Here is a 21309-nt window from a genome sequence, read left to right on the forward strand (position 1 = left end):
CTCTCTGGTATGCATGCCCCCCCCCCTCGTCCCTCTCTCTGGTATGCATGCCCCCCCCCCTCGTCCCTCTCTCTGGTATGCATGCCCCCCCCCCTCGTCCCTCTCTCTGGTATGCATGCCCCCCCCCCTCGTCCCTCTCTCTGGTATGCATGCCCCCCCCTCGTCCCTCTTCCTGGTATGCATGCCCCCCCTCATCCCTCTTCCTGGCCTCATCCCTCTTCCTGGTATGCATGCCCCCCCCTCATCCCTCTTCCTGGTATGCATGCCCCCCCCTCATCCCTCTTCCTGGTATGCATGCCCCCCCCTCATCCCTCTTCCTGGTATGCATGCCCCCCCCTCATCCCTCTTCCTGGTATGCATGCCCCCCCCTCATCCCTCTTCCTGGTATGCATGCCCCCCCCTCATCCCTCTTCCTGGTATGCATGCCCCCCCCTCATCCCTCTTCCTGGTATGCATGCCCCCCCCTCATCCCTCTTCCTGGTATGCATGCCCCCCCCTCATCCCTCTTCCTGGTATGCATGCCCCCCCCTCATCCCTCTTCCTGGTATGCATGCCCCCCCCTCATCCCTCTTCCTGGTATGCATGCCCCCCCCTCATCCCTCTTCCTGGTATGCATGCCCCCCCCTCATCCCTCTTCCTGGTATGCATGCCCCCCCCTCATCCCTCTTCCTGGTATGCATGCCCCCCCCTCATCCCTCTTCCTGGTATGCATGCCCCCCCCTCATCCCTCTTCCTGGTATGCATGCCCCCCCCTCATCCCTCTTCCTGGTATGCATGCCCCCCCCTCATCCCTCTTCCTGGTATGCATGCCCCCCCCTCATCCCTCTTCCTGGTATGCATGCCCCCCCCTCATCCCTCTTCCTGGTATGCATGCCCCCCCCTCATCCCTCTTCCTGGTATGCATGCCCCCCCCTCATCCCTCTTCCTGGTATGCATGCCCCCCCCTCATCCCTCTTCCTGGTATGCATGCCCCCCCCTCATCCCTCTTCCTGGTATGCATGCCCCCCCTCATCCCTCTTCCTGGTATGCATGCCCCCCCCTCATCCCTCTTCCTGGTATGCATGCCCCCCCCTCATCCCTCTTCCTGGTATGCATGCCCCCCCCTCATCCCTCTTCCTGGTATGCATGCCCCCCCCTCATCCCTCTTCCTGGTATGCATGCCCCCCCCTCATCCCTCTTCCTGGTATGCATGCCCCCCCCTCATCCCTCTTCCTGGTATGCATGCCCCCCCCTCATCCCTCTTCCTGGTATGCATGCCCCCCCCTCATCCCTCTTCCTGGTATGCATGCCCCCCCCTCATCCCTCTTCCTGGTATGCATGCCCCCCCCTCATCCCTCTTCCTGGTATGCATGCCCCCCCCTCATCCCTCTTCCTGGTATGCATGCCCCCCCCTCATCCCTCTTCCTGGTATGCATGCCCCCCCCTCATCCCTCTTCCTGGTATGCATGCCCCCCCCTCATCCCTCTTCCTGGTATGCATGCCCCCCCCTCATCCCTCTTCCTGGTATGCATGCCCCCCCCTCATCCCTCTTCCTGGTATGCATGCCCCCCCCTCATCCCTCTTCCTGGTATGCATGCCCCCCCCTCATCCCTCTTCCTGGTATGCATGCCCCCCCCTCATCCCTCTTCCTGGTATGCATGCCCCCCCCTCATCCCTCTTCCTGGTATGCATGCCCCCCCCTCATCCCTCTTCCTGGTATGCATGCCCCCCCCTCATCCCTCTTCCTGGTATGCATGCCCCCCCCTCATCCCTCTTCCTGGTATGCATGCCCCCCCCTCATCCCTCTTCCTGGTATGCATGCCCCCCCCTCATCCCTCTTCCTGGTATGCATGCCCCCCCCTCATCCCTCTTCCTGGTATGCATGCCCCCCCCTCATCCCTCTTCCTGGTATGCATGCCCCCCCCTCATCCCTCTTCCTGGTATGCATGCCCCCCCCTCATCCCTCTTCCTGGTATGCATGCCCCCCCCTCATCCCTCTTCCTGGTATGCATGCCCCCCCCTCATCCCTCTTCCTGGTATGCATGCCCCCCCCTCATCCCTCTTCCTGGTATGCATGCCCCCCCTCATCCCTCTTCCTGGTATGCATGCCCCCCCCCTCATCCCTCTTCCTGGTATGCATGCCCCCCCCCTCATCCCTCTTCCTGGTATGCATGCCCCCCCTCATCCCTCTTCCTGGTATGCATGCCCCCCCTCATCCCTCTTCCTGGTATGCATGCCCCCCCCCTCATCCCTCTTCCTGGTATGCATGCCCCCCCCCTCATCCCTCTTCCTGGTATGCATGCCCCCCCCCTCATCCCTCTTCCTGGTATGCATGCCCCCCCCCTCATCCCTCTTCCTGGTATGCATGCCCCCCCTCATCCCTCTTCCTGGTATGCATGCCCCCCCCTCATCCCTCTTCCTGGTATGCATGCCCCCCCTCATCCCTCTTCCTGGTATGCATGCCCCCCCCTCATCCCTCTTCCTGGTATGCATGCCCCCCCCCCTCATCCCTCTTCCTGGTATGCATGCCCCCCCCCCTCATCCCTCTTCCTGGTATGCATGCCCCCCCCTCATCCCTCTTCCTGGTATGCATGCCCCCCCCTCATCCCTCTTCCTGGTATGCATGCCCCCCCCTCATCCCTCTTCCTGGTATGCATGCCCCCCCTCGTCCCTCTTCCTGGTATGCATGCCCCCCCCTCGTCCCTCTTCCTGGTATGCATGCCCCCCCCCTCGTCCCTCTTCCTGGTATGCATGCCCCCCCCCTCGTCCCTCTTCCTGGTATGCATGCCCCCCCCCTCGTCCCTCTTCCTGGTATGCATGCCCCCCCCCTCGTCCCTCTTCCTGGTATGCATGCCCCCCCCCTAGTCCCTCTTCCTGGTATGCATGCCCCCCCCCTAGTCCCTCTTCCTGGTATGCATGCCCCCCTCGTCCCTCTTCTTGGTATGGTCCATTTGAAACACATTACAGCATACACTGGTTAACATGGCAGACTAGTGAATGCCAAAGACGGGTATTTCTGCTTCTGGGTGGAAAATCCACAGTGCATTAAAATACAGTTATGTAAATGAGATTTTTTCAAAATTGATCAGCATTGTGGATTTGTCATCTGCAACAGGTAAATTTCCGTTCTGTATTTCCACCAGGGATTTCAATCTTAATAAGGACTGTCATAGGAGCGTATACAGCAGATGAGTGCTATACTATGATTTATCAGATCGCAGTCTGACCAATGTTATACTATGGGGAAATGCTGATCTGCGTTTTTGTTTTTCTTTTCTTTGTTATGCCAATTCAGTATAAGAAAAAAAGTCACAGCATGCTGCAAGTGGCTGTACAAATTGATTGTCGCACACTCATTCACGTCTATGGGTGTGGGGAAATCAGACTATCATCCGAGTGCAGTCCGATTACAGCGGACACCGAGAGACAATGGAGATGATAGAGAAATCTTGTTCATCTTCACCTCACCTTCTCCTCACCTGTGATACAAATATCTTATGCAAGAGAATCGGATCACACTAAGATGAGACTCAGATCAAACTGACAGTTTGATCCGAGTGTACTTAGCATAATCGATCAGATTCTCTCGCATGAGAGAATCTACAGTACCCTAGCGTGACCCCAGCCTTATGCAGAGGGTGAGATCGGTGATACACTAGAAGCAGTTCTGCGGAAGGGGCACCAAATACAGAGAATGGTTGCAAAAACTGCAGAAGAGGAGGAAGCAAGGTGTGTTAGCATGGGTCAGGGTGGAGCCTGCCGCTGACATGTAAAAAGCGTACCGATCTGCTGTAACATTGGTTGAGGTGCAGTACATAATAGGTGGGGGAATATGAACATTACTGTTTGTTGCACCTAGAGGCTCTACAGACTGTAGAGGAATCAGAAAAAGCCCACAGGGTGAGGTGAGCGCAGAAGAATTAGGACTTTAAGCGACTGTTACTAGACGGTCACCTCACACTCTTATGACAATGATGAGTTAAGCCTCCCACACTGGAACTGCAGAGTAGAACGAGTGCACCTCAGACCGTATGAGCTGCTCATTTATGGTTGTATCCTTCTTCTTAACCCCTTATCAAAAGCCGATAAGCATAAAAACAGCGGCCGCTAAGGGGCCTTATTCCCTCATTACAGTTTTAAAACGGCGATAGGGAATAAGGGTATAGCGCCCCCGAGTCCAAAAATCTTCGGTGTCAGCTATCGGGTACAGCCGAGACCCTGATCAGGGCTAGATTTTCCCATTAGTCAGTAAATATTGGCAATAAATAAAAACCCCCTGCTCGCTATTAACCCCTTTCCAACGTGGTACGCAATAGTACGCACCAAGTCGGCACCCCCTGTTCAGCGCGTGCTCCAGCGCCGAGCCCATACTGAACCGGGCACATGTCAGCTGATATATACAGCTGACATGTGCCCGCAACAGGCGCGGGTGGAATCGCGATCCACCCACTGCTGTTAACCAGTTAAATGCCGCTGTCAATCTCTGAGCGTCCTAGGCCCCGTCACGTGATTGCGGGTCACCGATGGGTTGGCATGACAACCCGGGGTCTGCAGCAGACCCCTGTGGTTGTCATGCCTCGATTGCTATGAGTGAGCAATCTGCTCATCGCCTATATATAGCAGAGGCAATCAGGTAATTGCTGATTCTAGTTTCCTATGGAGACTATTGAAGCATGCAAAAAGTGTAAAAAAAATGTTTTTAAAAATATAAAAGTTTAAGTCACCCCCTTTTTGCCCCATTCAAACTAAAATAAAAAATAGACCCCACATACTCATTTGGTATCGCTGAGTTCAGAATCGCCTGATCAATATAAAAAAAAAATTAATCCGATCAGTTAACGGCGTAAAGAGAGAAAAATTCTAAACGCCAGAACTACGTTTTTTTGGGCACCGCAACATTGCAATAAAATGCAATAACGGGCAATCAAAACATCGGATCTACCCCAAAATGTTATCAATAAAAATGTCAGCTCGGCGCACAAAAAATAAGCCCTCACCAGGCCCCAGAGCACGAAAAATGGCGCTTTTTTTTTTTGTAAAGCAAGCTTTAAAAAAATGTTTTACCACTTAAATAAAAAAGAACCTAAACATGTTTGGTGTCTATGAACTTGTAATGACCTGGAGAATAAGAATGGCAGGTCAGTTTTAGCATTCAGTGAACGTGGTAAAAAAAAAACAAAAAAAAAAACTGCAGAATTGCATTTTTTTTGCAATTTCACTGCACTTGGAACTTTTTTCCCGTTTTCCAGTACACTACATGGTAAAACCAGTGATGGCGTTTAAAAGTACAACTCGTCCCGCAAAAAATAAGCCCTCACATGGCCATATTGACCAAAAAAAAAAGTTTTGGCTCTGGAAAGAAGGGGAGCAAAAAAACGAAAACACAAAAATGGAAAGTGCTCCGGTCATTAAGGGGTTAAAATCATTATCTAAAGCGCTGATACCCAGGCGCCAATCCGTGTAACACGGATATCTCCAGTACCGTTTTTTTCCGGTACTAGAAATATACAGACGTGTGAAACCAGCCTAAAGGTGTGATTATTGTTAGGGCCGTTTCCCCTAGAAGGTGTTGGGCTTGATTTAAACACTTCACTTTATGGAAACAAGAGTCCCTTCAATTTCTTAGACAGAAGCGTAAATATTTAAACAGTCCCATAACCAGCATTAATCACCTAATTACAGGATAGATGATAAATGCTTGATCACTGGGGATCAAGCTACACAGACATTCACCGAAATAAGTGATGGGGTGAGGTAGAAGCGGTAGATTTACTTTTGAACTGTCATTGTTAGATGAGGAAGAGGCAAAATGGGAGGCTATGGCAGGCAGGATGCCTGAACTTGTTTGGGGGGGTGCACCCTGGTGTAAGCTTGGGGTTATTAGATTTTCTGAAATATTAAGTGATTTAACTAAATATTCAAGTAAAGAAACAACGTATAATCATAGTCTAAGCCCACATTACAGATAGTACTTTGCATGCTTTGGTTGTTGGAAGTGGAAGGGGGTGGGGGTGCACCATTTGACTTATCTGCCTAGGGCACCAAAATACCTTGTCCCGGCCTTCACTACGGGTCTAAGAAAGCAGCAGATGTTTTGATAAACCTAGCCGTATTGTATGTATTGTGTACATCTGGGTGATGTATTCATCTCTATAGACCTGTCCCTGGTCTTGTGGTATATCTATTTGTTATGTGGGCATTGTGAGGGGTCATGGTCATGCCACTTATGGATTTATGCACTAGCAATTGAGACTGTTCAAGGAAGGGACCATGCCACACAAATCCTATGGAGCTGCAGTCTAACAGGTCTATTGTATAACTGTTGTGGAACTTTACATAAGCATTGTCACTTTATATGTTTCTGATATAGGTGTATAGAAATTTGATACAATTTATATTGCAGCATATGGATTGAATTATCTCTGTTCCTACCACTAGGTGGAGGTATTATACCAAGAATACCTAACAACATTGTATTGCATCTGTTATATTTACTCCATATGGGTTCCCCTTTTATTTAATTTATGTATAACTAAGATTCTCTAAACGAGAGTTTGGGGCAGATAGAAATACTACATATTTTTTTACCTGATGAATTTTTATCTGCATTAACTCTCTGTTTTATGTCAAAATAAAAGATTTTCTATTTTTGAAAATATGTGCGGGAGTAAGTTTTAGAGGCTATATTACCTGAGCTTTGCTCCTAAGTGTATACAGGGGCGTGTTTTGGGTTACCATTTGTCTTAACTGCCTAGGGCACAGGTATTGTGTGCAACAGCCCAATGAAGGGTCCAGGGACCCAGGGCACATGGGTGGCAGACTGTACAGGTGCTGGAAAGTCTACAGTGTCACATGTGGCTTATGGTGTGCCCCCCACTTACTGAACAGTAACCTACCCAGACTCGGACTAACACAAATAGTGTCAATAACCTTTACAGAGAAAACCATGGCCACCATTACACCACACCGGACACGCCGCAACAGGTCCCAACAAAAGTCACCGGCGAACACTGCAGAGCGCCGGAACCCTCGTTATCCCGGGCCCAGACACTGTAAACACTAGCACATGCGCTCACAGCACCGCCGACATTCTACTCCTCTTACCTGCTCTGTGGAGAAACAAAGGCACAACCCAAGATCCGGCTCCCGGTGCGGCCGAGAGAACAGCAAGGACCAAACCGCCGCCTTCCCTTAGGTGAAAACTGCAGCGCACAGGTACTTCCGCCAGGAGCGGGACAAGCGCTGACGAGCAGCGCGATGACGTCACCGAGCGTGATGTCGTAGCCAGACAGTGAGGAGAACGTCTTACTCAAAAGCTGTGTGATTGGGTCGTCGCCGGGAAAGTGAGGTAAATGAGCGCGGGACAAAAACGCATCTGCAGTAACGCAGTGCTGGTATAATGACGCATCTGTGGTAACTGAGAGCGAGTACAATAACACATCTGTGGTAGCTGAGAGCGGGTACAATAACGCATCTGTGGTAACTGAGAGCAGGTACAATAACGCATCTGTGGTAACTGAGAGCGGGTACAATAACGCATCTGTGGTAACAGAGCAGGTACAATAACGCATCTGTGGTAACTGAGAGCGGGTACAATAACGCATCTGTGGTAACTGAGAGCGGGTACAATAACGCATCTGTGGTAACTGAGAGCGGGTACAATAACGCATCTGTGGTAACTGAGAGCGGGTACAATAACGCATCTGTGGTAACTGAGAGCGGGTACAATAACGCATCTGTGGTAACTGAGAGCGGGTACAATAACGCATCTGTGGTAACTGAGAGCGGGTACAATAACGCATCTGTGGTAACTGAGAGCGGGCACAATAACGCATCTGTGGTAACTGAGAGCGGGTACAATAACACATCTGTGGTAACTGAGAGCGGGTACAATAACGCATCTGTGGTAACTGAGAGCGGGTACAATAACGCATCTGTGGTAACGGACAGTGGGCACAATAACGCATCTGTGGTAACTGAGAGCGGGTACAATAACGCATATGTGGTAACTGAGAGCGGGTACAATAACGCATCTGTGGTAACTGAGAGCGGGTACAATAACGCATCTGCGGTAACTGAGAGCGGGCACAATAACGCATCTGTGGTAACTGAGAGCGGGTACAAGAACGCATCTGTGGTAACTGAGAGCGGGCACAATAATGCATCTGTGGTAACTGAGAGCGGGTACAATAACACATCTGTGGTAACTGAGAGCGGGTACAATAACACATCTGTGGTAACTGAGAGCGGGTACAATAACACATCTGTGGTAACTGAGAGCGGGTACAATAACGCATCTGTGGTAACTGAGAGCGGGTACAATAACGCATCTGTGGTAACTGAGAGCGGGTACAATAACACATCTGTGGTAACTGAGAGCGAGTACAATAACACATCTGTGGTAACTGAGAGCGAGTACAATAACACATCTGTGGTAACTGAGAGCGGGCACAATAACGCATCTGTGGTAACTGAGAGCGGGTACAATAACACATCTGCGGTAACTGAGAGCGGGTACAATAACACATCTGTGGTAACTGAGAGCGAGTACAATAACGCATCTGTGGTAACTGACAGTGGGCACAATAACGCATCTGTGGTAACTGACAGTGGGCACAATAACGCATCTGTGGTAACTGAGAGCGAGTACAATAACGCATCTGTGGTAACTGACAGTGGGCACAATAACGCATCTGTGGTAACTGAGAGCGGGTACAATAACACATCTGTGGTAACTGAGAGCGGGTACAATAACGCATCTGTGGTAACTGAGAGCGGGTACAATAACGCATCTGTGGTAACTGAGAGCGGGTACAATAACGCATCTGTGGTAACTGAGAGCGGGTACAATAACGCATCTGCGGTAACTGAGAGCGGGCACAATAACGCATCTGTGGTAACTGAGAACGGGTACAAGAACGCATCTGTGGTAACTGAGAGCGGGCACAATAACGCATCTGTGGTAACTGAGAGCGGGTACAAGAACGCATCTGTGGTAACTGAGAGCGGGCACAATAATGCATCTGTGGTAACTGAGAGCGAGTACAATAACGCATCTGTGGTAACTGAGAGCAGGTACAATAACGCATCTGTGGTAACTGACAGTGGGCACAATAACGCATCTGTGGTAACTGAGAGCGGGTACAATAACACATCTGTGGTAACTGAGAGCGGGTACAATAACACATCTGTGGTAACTGAGAGCGAGTACAATAACACATCTGTGGTAACTGAGAGCGGACACAATTACACATCTGTGGTAACTGAGAGCGGGTACAAGAACGCATCTGTGGTAACTGAGAGCAGGTACAATAACGCATCTGTGGTAACTGAGAGCGGGTACAATAACACATCTGTGGTAACTGAGAGCGGGCACAATAACGCATCTGTGGTAACTGAGAGCGGGTACAAGAACGCATCTGTGGTAACTGAGAGCAGGTACAATAACACATCTGTGGTAACTGAGAGCGGGTACAATAACACATCTGTGGTAACTGAGAGCGGGTACAATAACGCATCTGTGGTAACTGAGAGCGGGTACAATAACGCATCTGTGGTAACTGAGAGCTGGTACAATAACGCATCTGCGGTAACTGAGAGCGGGCACAATAACGCATCTGTGGTAACTGAGAGCGGGTACAAGAACGCATCTGTGGTAACTGAGAGCGGGCACAATAACGCATCTGTGGTAACTGAGAGCGGGTACAATAACGCATCTGTGGTAACTGAGAGCGGGTACAATAACGCATCTGTGGTAACTGACAGTGGGCACAATAACGCATCTGTGGTAACTGAGAGCGGGTACAATAACACATCTGTGGTAACTGAGAGCGGGTACAATAACGCATCTGTGGTAACTGAGAGCGGGTACAATAACGCATCTGTGGTAACTGAGAGCGGGTACAATAACGCATCTGCGGTAACTGAGAGCGGGCACAATAACGCATCTGTGGTAACTGAGAGCGGGTACAAGAACGCATCTGTGGTAACTGAGAGCGGGCACAATAACGCATCTGTGGTAACTGAGAGCGGGTACAAGAACGCATCTGTGGTAACTGAGAGCGGGCACAATAATGCATCTGTGGTAACTGAGAGCGAGTACAATAACACATCTGTGGTAACTGAGAGCGGGTACAATAACACATCTGTGGTAACTGAGAGCGGGTACAATAACGCATCTGTGGTAACTGACAGTGGGCACAATAACGCATCTGTGGTAACTGAGAGCGGGTACAATAACGCATCTGTGGTAACTGAGAGCGGGTACAATAACGCATCTGTGGTAACTGACAGTGGGCACAATAACGCATCTGTGGTAACTGAGAGCGGGTACAATAACACATCTGTGGTAACTGAGAGCGGGTACAATAACGCATCTGTGGTAACTGAGAGCGGGTACAATAACGCATCTGTGGTAACTGAGAGCGGGTACAATAACACATCTGTGGTAACTGAGAGCGGGCAAAATAACGCATCTGTGGTAACTGAGAGCGGGTACAAGAACGCATCTGTGGTAACTGAGAGCGGGTACAATAACGCATCTGTGGTAACTGAGAGCGGGTACAATAACGCATCTGTGGTAACTGACAGTGGGAACAATAACGCATCTGTGGTAACTGAGAGCGGGTACAATAACACATCTGTGGTAACTGAGAGCGGGTACAATAACGCATCTGTGGTAACTGAGAGCGGGTACAATAACGCATCTGTGGTAACGGACAGTGGGCACAATAACGCATCTGTGGTAACTGAGAGCGGGTACAATAACGCATCTGTGGTAACTGAGAGCGGGTACAATAACGCATCTGTGGTAACTGAGAGCGGGTACAATAACGCATCTGCGGTAACTGAGAGCGGGCACAATAACGCATCTGTGGTAACTGAGAGCGGGTACAAGAACGCATCTGTGGTAACTGAGAGCGGGCACAATAACGCATCTGTGGTAACTGAGAGCGGGTACAATAACACATCTGTGGTAACTGAGAGCGGGTACAATAACACATCTGTGGTAACTGAGAGCGAGTACAATAACACATCTGTGGTAACTGAGAGCGGACACAATAACACATCTGTGGTAACTGAGAGCGGGTACAATAACACATCTGTGGTAACTGAGAGCGGGCACAATAACACATCTGTGGTAACTGAGAGCGGGTACAATAACACATCTGTGGTAACTGAGAGCGGGTACAATAACACATCTGTGGTAACTGAGAGCGGGTACAATAACACATCTGTGGTAACTGAGAGCGGGTACAATAACGCATCTGTGGTAACTGAGAGCGGGTACAATAACGCATCTGTGGTAACTGACAGTGGGCACAATAACGCATCTGTGGTAACTGAGAGCGAGTACAATAACACATCTGTGGTAACTGAGAGCGGGTACAATAACGCATCTGTGGTAACTGAGAGCGGGTACAATAACGCATCTGTGGTAACTGAGAGCGGGTACAATAACACATCTGTGGTAACTGAGAGCGGGTACAATAACACATCTGTGGTAACTGAGAGCGGGTACAATAACGCATCTGTGGTAACTGAGAGCGGGTACAATAACGCATCTGTGGTAACTGACAGTGGGCACAATAACGCATCTGTGGTAACTGAGAGCGGGTACAATAACACATCTGTGGTAACTGAGAGCGGGTACAATAACGCATCTGTGGTAACTGAGAGCGGGTACAATAACGCATCTGTGGTAACTGAGAGCGGGTACAATAACGCATCTGTGGTAACTGAGAGCGGGTACAATAACGCATCTGCGGTAACTGAGAGCGGGCACAATAACGCATCTGTGGTAACTGAGAACGGGTACAAGAACGCATCTGTGGTAACTGAGAGCGGGCACAATAACGCATCTGTGGTAACTGAGAGCGGGTACAAGAACGCATCTGTGGTAACTGAGAGCGGGCACAATAATGCATCTGTGGTAACTGAGAGCGAGTACAATAACGCATCTGTGGTAACTGAGAGCAGGTACAATAACGCATCTGTGGTAACTGACAGTGGGCACAATAACGCATCTGTGGTAACTGAGAGCGGGTACAATAACACATCTGTGGTAACTGAGAGCGGGTACAATAACACATCTGTGGTAACTGAGAGCGAGTACAATAACACATCTGTGGTAACTGAGAGCGGACACAATTACACATCTGTGGTAACTGAGAGCGGGTACAAGAACGCATCTGTGGTAACTGAGAGCAGGTACAATAACGCATCTGTGGTAACTGAGAGCGGGTACAATAACACATCTGTGGTAACTGAGAGCGGGCACAATAACGCATCTGTGGTAACTGAGAGCGGGTACAAGAACGCATCTGTGGTAACTGAGAGCAGGTACAATAACACATCTGTGGTAACTGAGAGCGGGTACAATAACACATCTGTGGTAACTGAGAGCGGGTACAATAACGCATCTGTGGTAACTGAGAGCGGGTACAATAACGCATCTGTGGTAACTGAGAGCTGGTACAATAACGCATCTGCGGTAACTGAGAGCGGGCACAATAACGCATCTGTGGTAACTGAGAGCGGGTACAAGAACGCATCTGTGGTAACTGAGAGCGGGCACAATAACGCATCTGTGGTAACTGAGAGCGGGTACAAGAACGCATCTGTGGTAACTGAGAGCGGGCACAATAATGCATCTGTGGTAACTGAGAGCGAGTACAATAACGCATCTGTGGTAACTGAGAGCGGGCACAATAACGCATCTGTGGTAACTGAGAGCGGGCACAATAACGCATCTGTGGTAACTGAGAGCGGGTACAATAACGCATCTGTGGTAACTGAGAGCGGGCACAATAACGCATCTGTGGTAACTGAGAGCGGGTACAAGAACGCATCTGTGGTAACTGAGAGCGGGTACAATAACGCATCTGCGGTAACTGAGAGCGGGCACAATAACGCATCTGTGGTAACTGAGAGCGGGCACAATAACGCATCTGTGGTAACTGAGAGCGGGTACAAGAACGCATCTGTGGTAACTGAGAGCGGGCACAATAACGCATCTGCGGTAACTGAGAGCGGGCACAATAACGCATCTGCGGTAACTGAGAGCGGGTACAATAACGCATCTGTGGTAACTGAGAGCGGGCAAAATAACGCATCTGTGGTAACTGAGAGCGGGTACAAGAACGCATCTGTGGTAACTGAGAGCGGGTACAATAACGCATCTGCGGTAACTGAGAGCGGGCACAATAACGCATCTGTGGTAACTGAGAGCGGGTACAAGAACGCATCTGTGGTAACTGAGAGCGGGCAAAATAACGCATCTGTGGTAACTGAGAGCGGGTACAAGAACGCATCTGTGGTAACTGAGAGCGGGTACAATAACGCATCTGCGGTAACTGAGAGCGGGCACAATAACGCATCTGTGGTAACTGAGAGCGGGTACAAGAACGCATCTGTGGTAACTGAGAGCGGGCACAATAATGCATCTGTGGTAACTGAGAGCGGGTACAAGAACGCATCTGTGGTAACTGAGAGCGGGTACAATAACGCGTCTGTGGTAACTGAGAGCGAGTACAATAACGCATCTGTGGTAACTGAGAGCGGGCACAATAACGCATCTGTGGTAACTGAGAGCGGGTACAAGAACGCATCTGTGGTAACTGAGAGCGGGCACAATAACGCATCTGTGGTAACTGAGAGCGGGTACAATAACGCATCTGTGGTAACTGAGAGCGGGCACAATAACGCATCTGTGGTAACTGAGAGCGGGTACAAGAACGCATCTGTGGTAACTGAGAGCGGGCACAATAATGCATCTGTGGTAACTGAGAGCGGGTACAATAACGCATCTGTGGTAACTGAGAGCGGGTACAAGAACGCATCTGCGGTAACTGAGAGCGGGTACAATAACGCATCTGTGGTAACTGAGAGCGGGTACAATAACGCATCTGTGGTAACTGAGAGCGGGTACAATAACGCATCTGTGGTAACTGAGAGCGGGTACAATAACGCATCTGTGGTAACTGACAGTGGGCACAATAACGCATCTGTGGTAACTGAGAGCGGGTACAATAACGCATCTGTGGTAACTGAGAGCGGGTACAATAACGCATCTGTGGTAACTGAGAGCGGGTACAATAACACATCTGTGGTAACTGAGAGCGGGCAAAATAACGCATCTGTGGTAACTGAGAGCGGGTACAAGAACGCATCTGTGGTAACTGAGAGCGGGTACAATAACGCATCTGTGGTAACTGAGAGCGGGTACAATAACGCATCTGTGGTAACTGACAGTGGGCACAATAACGCATCTGTGGTAACTGAGAGCGGGTACAATAACACATCTGTGGTAACTGAGAGCGGGTACAATAACGCATCTGTGGTAACTGAGAGCGGGTACAATAACGCATCTGTGGTAACGGACAGTGGGCACAATAACGCATCTGTGGTAACTGAGAGCGGGTACAATAACGCATCTGTGGTAACTGAGAGCGGGTACAATAACGCATCTGTGGTAACTGAGAGCGGGTACAATAACGCATCTGCGGTAACTGAGAGCGGGCACAATAACGCATCTGTGGTAACTGAGAGCGGGTACAAGAACGCATCTGTGGTAACTGAGAGCGGGCACAATAATGCATCTGTGGTAACTGAGAGCGGGTACAATAACACATCTGTGGTAACTGAGAGCGGGTACAATAACACATCTGTGGTAACTGAGAGCGGGTACAATAACACATCTGTGGTAACTGAGAGCGGGTACAATAACGCATCTGTGGTAACTGAGAGCGGGTACAATAACGCATCTGTGGTAACTGAGAGCGGGTACAATAACACATCTGTGGTAACTGAGAGCGAGTACAATAACACATCTGTGGTAACTGAGAGCGAGTACAATAACACATCTGTGGTAACTGAGAGCGGGTACAATAACACATCTGTGGTAACTGAGAGCGAGTACAATAACGCATCTGTGGTAACTGACAGTGGGCACAATAACGCATCTGTGGTAACTGAGAGCGGGTACAATAACACATCTGTGGTAACTGAGAGCGGGTACAATAACGCATCTGTGGTAACTGAGAGCGGGTACAATAACGCATCTGTGGTAACTGAGAGCGGGTACAATAACGCATCTGTGGTAACTGAGAGCGGGTACAATAACGCATCTGCGGTAACTGAGAGCGGGCACAATAACGCATCTGTGGTAACTGAGAACGGGTACAAGAACGCATCTGTGGTAACTGAGAGCGGGCACAATAACGCATCTGTGGTAACTGAGAGCGGGTACAAGAACGCATCTGTGGTAACTGAGAGCGGGCACAATAATGCATCTGTGGTAACTGAGAGCGAGTACAATAACGCATCTGTGGTAACTGAGAGCAGGTACAATAACGCATCTGTGGTAACTGACAGTGGGCACAATAACGCATCTGTGGTAACTGAGAGCGGGTACAATAACACATCTGTGATAACTGAGAGCGGGTACAATAACACATCTGTGGTAACTGAGAGCGAGTACAATAACACATCTGTGGTAACTGAGAGCGGACACAATTACACATCTGTGGTAACTGAGAGCGGGTACAAGAACGCATCTGTGGTAACTGAGAGCAGGTACAATAACGCATCTGTGGTAACTGAGAGCGGGTACAATAACACATCTGTGGTAACTGAGAGCGGGCACAATAACGCATCTGTGGTAACTGAGAGCGGGTACAAGAACGCATCTGTGGTAACTGAGAGCAGGTACAATAACACATCTGTGGTAACTGAGAGCGGGTACAATAACACATCTGTGGTAACTGAGAGCGGGTACAATAACGCATCTGTGGTAACTGAGAGCGGGTACAATAACGCATCTGTGGTAACTGAGAGCTGGTACAATAACGCATCTGCGGTAACTGAGAGCGGGCACAATAACGCATCTGTGGTAACTGAGAGCGGGTACAAGAACGCATCTGTGGTAACTGAGAGCGGGCACAATAACGCATCTGTGGTAACTGAGAGCGGGTACAATAACGCATCTGTGGTAACTGAGAGCGGGTACAATAACGCATCTGTGGTAACTGACAGTGGGCACAATAACGCATCTGTGGTAACTGAGAGCGGGTACAATAACACATCTGTGGTAACTGAGAGCGGGTACAAGAACGCATCTGTGGTAACTGAGAGCGGGTACAATAACGCATCTGCGGTAACTGAGAGCGGGCACAATAACGCATCTGTGGTAACTGAGAGCGGGCACAATAACGCATCTGTGGTAACTGAGAGCGGGTACAAGAACGCATCTGTGGTAACTGAGAGCGGGCACAATAACGCATCTGCGGTAACTGAGAGCGGGCACAATAACGCATCTGCGGTAACTGAGAGCGGGTACAATAACGCATCTGTGGTAACTGAGAGCGGGCAAAATAACGCATCTGTGGTAACTGAGAGCGGGTACAAGAACGCATCTGTGGTAACTGAGAGCGGGTACAATAACGCATCTGCGGTAACTGAGAGCGGGCACAATAACGCATCTGTGGTAACTGAGAGCGGGTACAAGAACGCATCTGTGGTAACTGAGAGCGGGCAAAATAACGCATCTGTGGTAACTGAGAGCGGGTACAAGAACGCATCTGTGGTAACTGAGAGCGGGTACAATAACGCATCTGCGGTAACTGAGAGCGGGCACAATAACGCATCTGTGGTAACTGAGAGCGGGTACAAGAACGCATCTGTGGTAACTGAGAGCGGGCACAATAATGCATCTGTGGTAACTGAGAGCGGGTACAAGAACGCATCTGTGGTAACTGAGAGCGGGTACAATAACGCGTCTGTGGTAACTGAGAGCGAGTACAATAACGCATCTGTGGTAACTGAGAGCGGGCACAATAACGCATCTGTGGTAACTGAGAGCGGGTACAAGAACGCATCTGTGGTAACTGAGAGCGGGCACAATAACGCATCTGTGGTAACTGAGAGCGGGTACAATAACGCATCTGTGGTAACTGAGAGCGGGCACAATAACGCATCTGTGGTAACTGAGAGCGGGTACAAGAACGCATCTGTGGTAACTGAGAGCGGGCACAATAATGCATCTGTGGTAACTGAGAGCGGGTACAATAACGCATCTGTGGTAACTGAGAGCGGGTACAAGAACGCATCTGCGGTAACTGAGAGCGGGTACAATAACGCATCTGTGGTAACTGAGAGCGGGTACAATAACGCATCTGTGGTAACTGAGAGCGGGTACAATAACGCATCTGTGGTAACTGAGAGCGGGTACAATAACGCATCTGTGGTAACTGACAGTGGGCACAATAACGCATCTGTGGTAACTGAGAGCGGGTACAATAACGCATCTGTGGTAACTGAGAGCGGGTACAATAACGCATCTGTGGTAACTGAGAGCGGGTACAATAACACATCTGTGGTAACTGAGAGCGGGCAAAATAACGCATCTGTGGTAACTGAGAGCGGGTACAAGAACGCATCTGTGGTAACTGAGAGCGGGTACAATAACGCATCTGTGGTAACTGAGAGCGGGTACAATAACGCATCTGTGGTAACTGACAGTGGGCACAATAACGCATCTGTGGTAACTGAGAGCGGGTACAATAACACATCTGTGGTAACTGAGAGCGGGTACAATAACGCATCTGTGGTAACTGAGAGCGGGTACAATAACGCATCTGTGGTAACGGACAGTGGGCACAATAACGCATCTGTGGTAACTGAGAGCGGGTACAATAACGCATCTGTGGTAACTGAGAGCGGGTACAATAACGCATCTGTGGTAACTGAGAGCGGGTACAATAACGCATCTGCGGTAACTGAGAGCGGGCACAATAACGCATCTGTGGTAACTGAGAGCGGGTACAAGAACGCATCTGTGGTAACTGAGAGCGGGCACAATAATGCATCTGTGGTAACTGAGAGCGGGTACAATAACACATCTGTGGTAACTGAGAGCGGGTACAATAACACATCTGTGGTAACTGAGAGCGGGTACAATAACACATCTGTGGTAACTGAGAGCGGGTACAATAACGCATCTGTGGTAACTGAGAGCGGGTACAATAACGCATCTGTGGTAACTGAGAGCGGGTACAATAACACATCTGTGGTAACTGAGAGCGAGTACAATAACACATCTGTGGTAACTGAGAGCGAGTACAATAACACATCTGTGGTAACTGAGAGCGGGTACAATAACACATCTGTGGTAACTGAGAGCGAGTACAATAACGCATCTGTGGTAACTGACAGTGGGCACAATAACGCATCTGTGGTAACTGAGAGCGGGTACAATAACACATCTGTGGTAACTGAGAGCGGGTACAATAACGCATCTGTGGTAACTGAGAGCGGGTACAATAACGCATCTGTGGTAACTGAGAGCGGGTACAATAACGCATCTGTGGTAACTGAGAGCGGGTACAATAACGCATCTGCGGTAACTGAGAGCGGGCACAATAACGCATCTGTGGTAACTGAGAACGGGTACAAGAACGCATCTGTGGTAACTGAGAGCGGGCACAATAACGCATCTGTGGTAACTGAGAGCGGGTACAAGAACGCATCTGTGGTAACTGAGAGCGGGCACAATAATGCATCTGTGGTAACTGAGAGCGAGTACAATAACGCATCTGTGGTAACTGAGAGCAGGTACAATAACGCATCTGTGGTAACTGACAGTGGGCACAATAACGCATCTGTGGTAACTGAGAGCGGGTACAATAACACATCTGTGATAACTGAGAGCGGGTACAATAACACATCTGTGGTAACTGAGAGCGAGTACAATAACACATCTGTGGTAACTGAGAGCGGACACAATTACACATCTGTGGTAACTGAGAGCGGGTACAAGAACGCATCTGTGGTAACTGAGAGCAGGTACAATAACGCATCTGTGGTAACTGAGAGCGGGTACAATAACACATCTGTGGTAACTGAGAGCGGGCACAATAACGCATCTGTGGTAACTGAGAGCGGGTACAAGAACGCATCTGTGGTAACTGAGAGCAGGTACAATAACACATCTGTGGTAACTGAGAGCGGGTACAATAACACATCTGTGGTAACTGAGAGCGGGTACAATAACGCATCTGTGGTAACTGAGAGCGGGTACAATAACGCATCTGTGGTAACTGAGAGCTGGTACAATAACGCATCTGCGGTAACTGAGAGCGGGCACAATAACGCATCTGTGGTAACTGAGAGCGGGTACAAGAACGCATCTGTGGTAACTGAGAGCGGGCACAATAACGCATCTGTGGTAACTGAGAGCGGGTACAATAACGCATCTGTGGTAACTGAGAGCGGGTACAATAACGCATCTGTGGTAACTGACAGTGGGCACAATAACGCATCTGTGGTAACTGAGAGCGGGTACAATAACACATCTGTGGTAACTGAGAGCGGGTACAATAACGCATCTGTGGTAACTGAGAGCGGGTACAATAACGCATCTGTGGTAACTGAGAGCGGGTACAATAACGCATCTGCGGTAACTGAGAGCGGGCACAATAACGCATCTGTGGTAACTGAGAGCGGGTACAAGAACGCATCTGTGGTAACTGAGAGCGGGCACAATAACGCATCTGTGGTAACTGAGAGCGGGTACAAGAACGCATCTGTGGTAACTGAGAGCGGGCACAATAATGCATCTGTGGTAACTGAGAGCGAGTACAATAACACATCTGTGGTAACTGAGAGCGGGTACAATAACACATCTGTGGTAACTGAGAGCGGGTACAATAACGCATCTGTGGTAACTGACAGTGGGCACAATAACGCATCTGTGGTAACTGAGAGCGGGTACAATAACGCATCTGTGGTAACTGAGAGCGGGTACAATAACGCATCTGTGGTAACTGACAGTGGGCACAATAACGCATCTGTGGTAACTGAGAGCGGGTACAATAACACATCTGTGGTAACTGAGAGCGGGTACAATAACGCATCTGTGGTAACTGAGAGCGGGTACAATAACGCATCTGTGGTAACTGAGAGCGGGTACAATAACACATCTGTGGTAACTGAGAGCGGGCAAAATAACGCATCTGTGGTAACTGAGAGCGGGTACAAGAACGCATCTGTGGTAACTGAGAGCGGGTACAATAACGCATCTGTGGTAACTGAGAGCGGGTACAATAACGCATCTGTGGTAACTGACAGTGGGAACAATAACGCATCTGTGGTAACTGAGAGCGGGTACAATAACACATCTGTGGTAACTGAGAGCGGGTACAATAACGCATCTGTGGTAACTGAGAGCGGGTACAATAACGCATCTGTGGTAACGGACAGTGGGCACAATAACGCATCTGTGGTAACTGAGAGCGGGTACAATAACGCATCTGTGGTAACTGAGAGCGGGTACAATAACGCATCTGTGGTAACTGAGAGCGGGTACAATAACGCATCTGTGGTAACTGAGAGCGGGTACAATAACGCATCTGCGGTAACTGAGAGCGGGCACAATAACGCATCTGTGGTAACTGAGAGCGGGTACAAGAACGCATCTGTGGTAACTGAGAGCGGGCACAATAACGCATCTGTGGTAACTGAGAGCGGGTACAATAACACATCTGTGGTAACTGAGAGCGGGTACAATAACACATCTGTGGTAACTGAGAGCGAGTACAATAACACATCTGTGGTAACTGAGAGCGGACACAATAACACATCTGTGGTAACTGAGAGCGGGTACAATAACACATCTGTGGTAACTGAGAGCGGGCACAATAACACATCTGTGGTAACTGAGAGCGGGTACAATAACACATCTGTGGTAACTGAGAGCGGGTACAATAACGCATCTGTGGTAACTGAGAGCGGGTACAATAACACATCTGTGGTAACTGAGAGCGGGTACAATAACGCATCTGTGGTAACTGAGAGCGGGTACAATAACGCATCTGTGGTAACTGACAGTGGGCACAATAACGCATCTGTGGTAACTGAGAGCGAGTACAATAACACATCTGTGGTAACTGAGAGCGGGTACAATAACGCATCTGTGGTAACTGAGAGCGGGTACAATAACGCATCTGTGGTAACAGAGCGGGTACAATAACACATCTGTGGTAACTGAGAGCGGGTACAATAACACATCTGTGGTAACTGAGAGCGGGTACAATAACGCATCTGTGGTAACTGAGAGCGGGTACAATAACGCATCTGTGGTAACTGACAGTGGGCACAATAACGCATCTGTGGTAACTGAGAGCGGGTACAATAACACATCTGTGGTAACTGAGAGCGGGTACAATAACGCATCTGTGGTAACTGAGAGCGGGTACAATAACGCATCTGTGGTAACTGAGAGCGGGTACAATAACGCATCTGTGGTAACTGAGAGCGGGTACAATAACGCAT

At 49.4% G+C, this 21309-nt stretch overlaps 1 protein-coding gene and 1 long non-coding RNA gene across 7 annotated transcripts in view; one reads left to right on the forward strand and one right to left on the reverse strand.

Annotated features, from left to right (window-relative positions):
• Positions 1–7245, reverse strand: part of EYA3 (EYA transcriptional coactivator and phosphatase 3) — a 373281-nt gene extending 366036 nt beyond the window's left edge. For 4 of the 6 annotated variants that reach the window (XM_073664982.1, XM_073664980.1, XM_073664983.1 and 1 more), the window contains exon 1: positions 7084–7244. The gene's annotated coding sequence lies outside the window, so the exon portion shown is untranslated. Of the gene's footprint in view, positions 1–7083 lie in introns of all 6 variants that reach the window. The other 2 variants (XM_073664988.1, XM_073664987.1) reach the window with 2 other exon arrangements.
• LOC141212705 (uncharacterized) overlaps positions 7236–21309 on the forward strand; it is a 262183-nt gene continuing 248109 nt past the window's right edge. Inside the window, exon 1 of the long non-coding RNA XR_012282399.1 lies at positions 7236–7327. This is a non-coding gene — a long non-coding RNA (uncharacterized lncRNA). The remainder of the gene's footprint in view (positions 7328–21309) is intronic.

This window comes from Phyllobates terribilis, unplaced genomic scaffold (genome assembly GCF_046119375.1).
Source record: "Phyllobates terribilis strain yellow unplaced genomic scaffold, ASM4611937v1 Scaffold_181__1_contigs__length_3860067, whole genome shotgun sequence".
In the NCBI taxonomy this organism is placed as follows: domain Eukaryota; kingdom Metazoa; phylum Chordata; class Amphibia; order Anura; family Dendrobatidae; genus Phyllobates; species Phyllobates terribilis.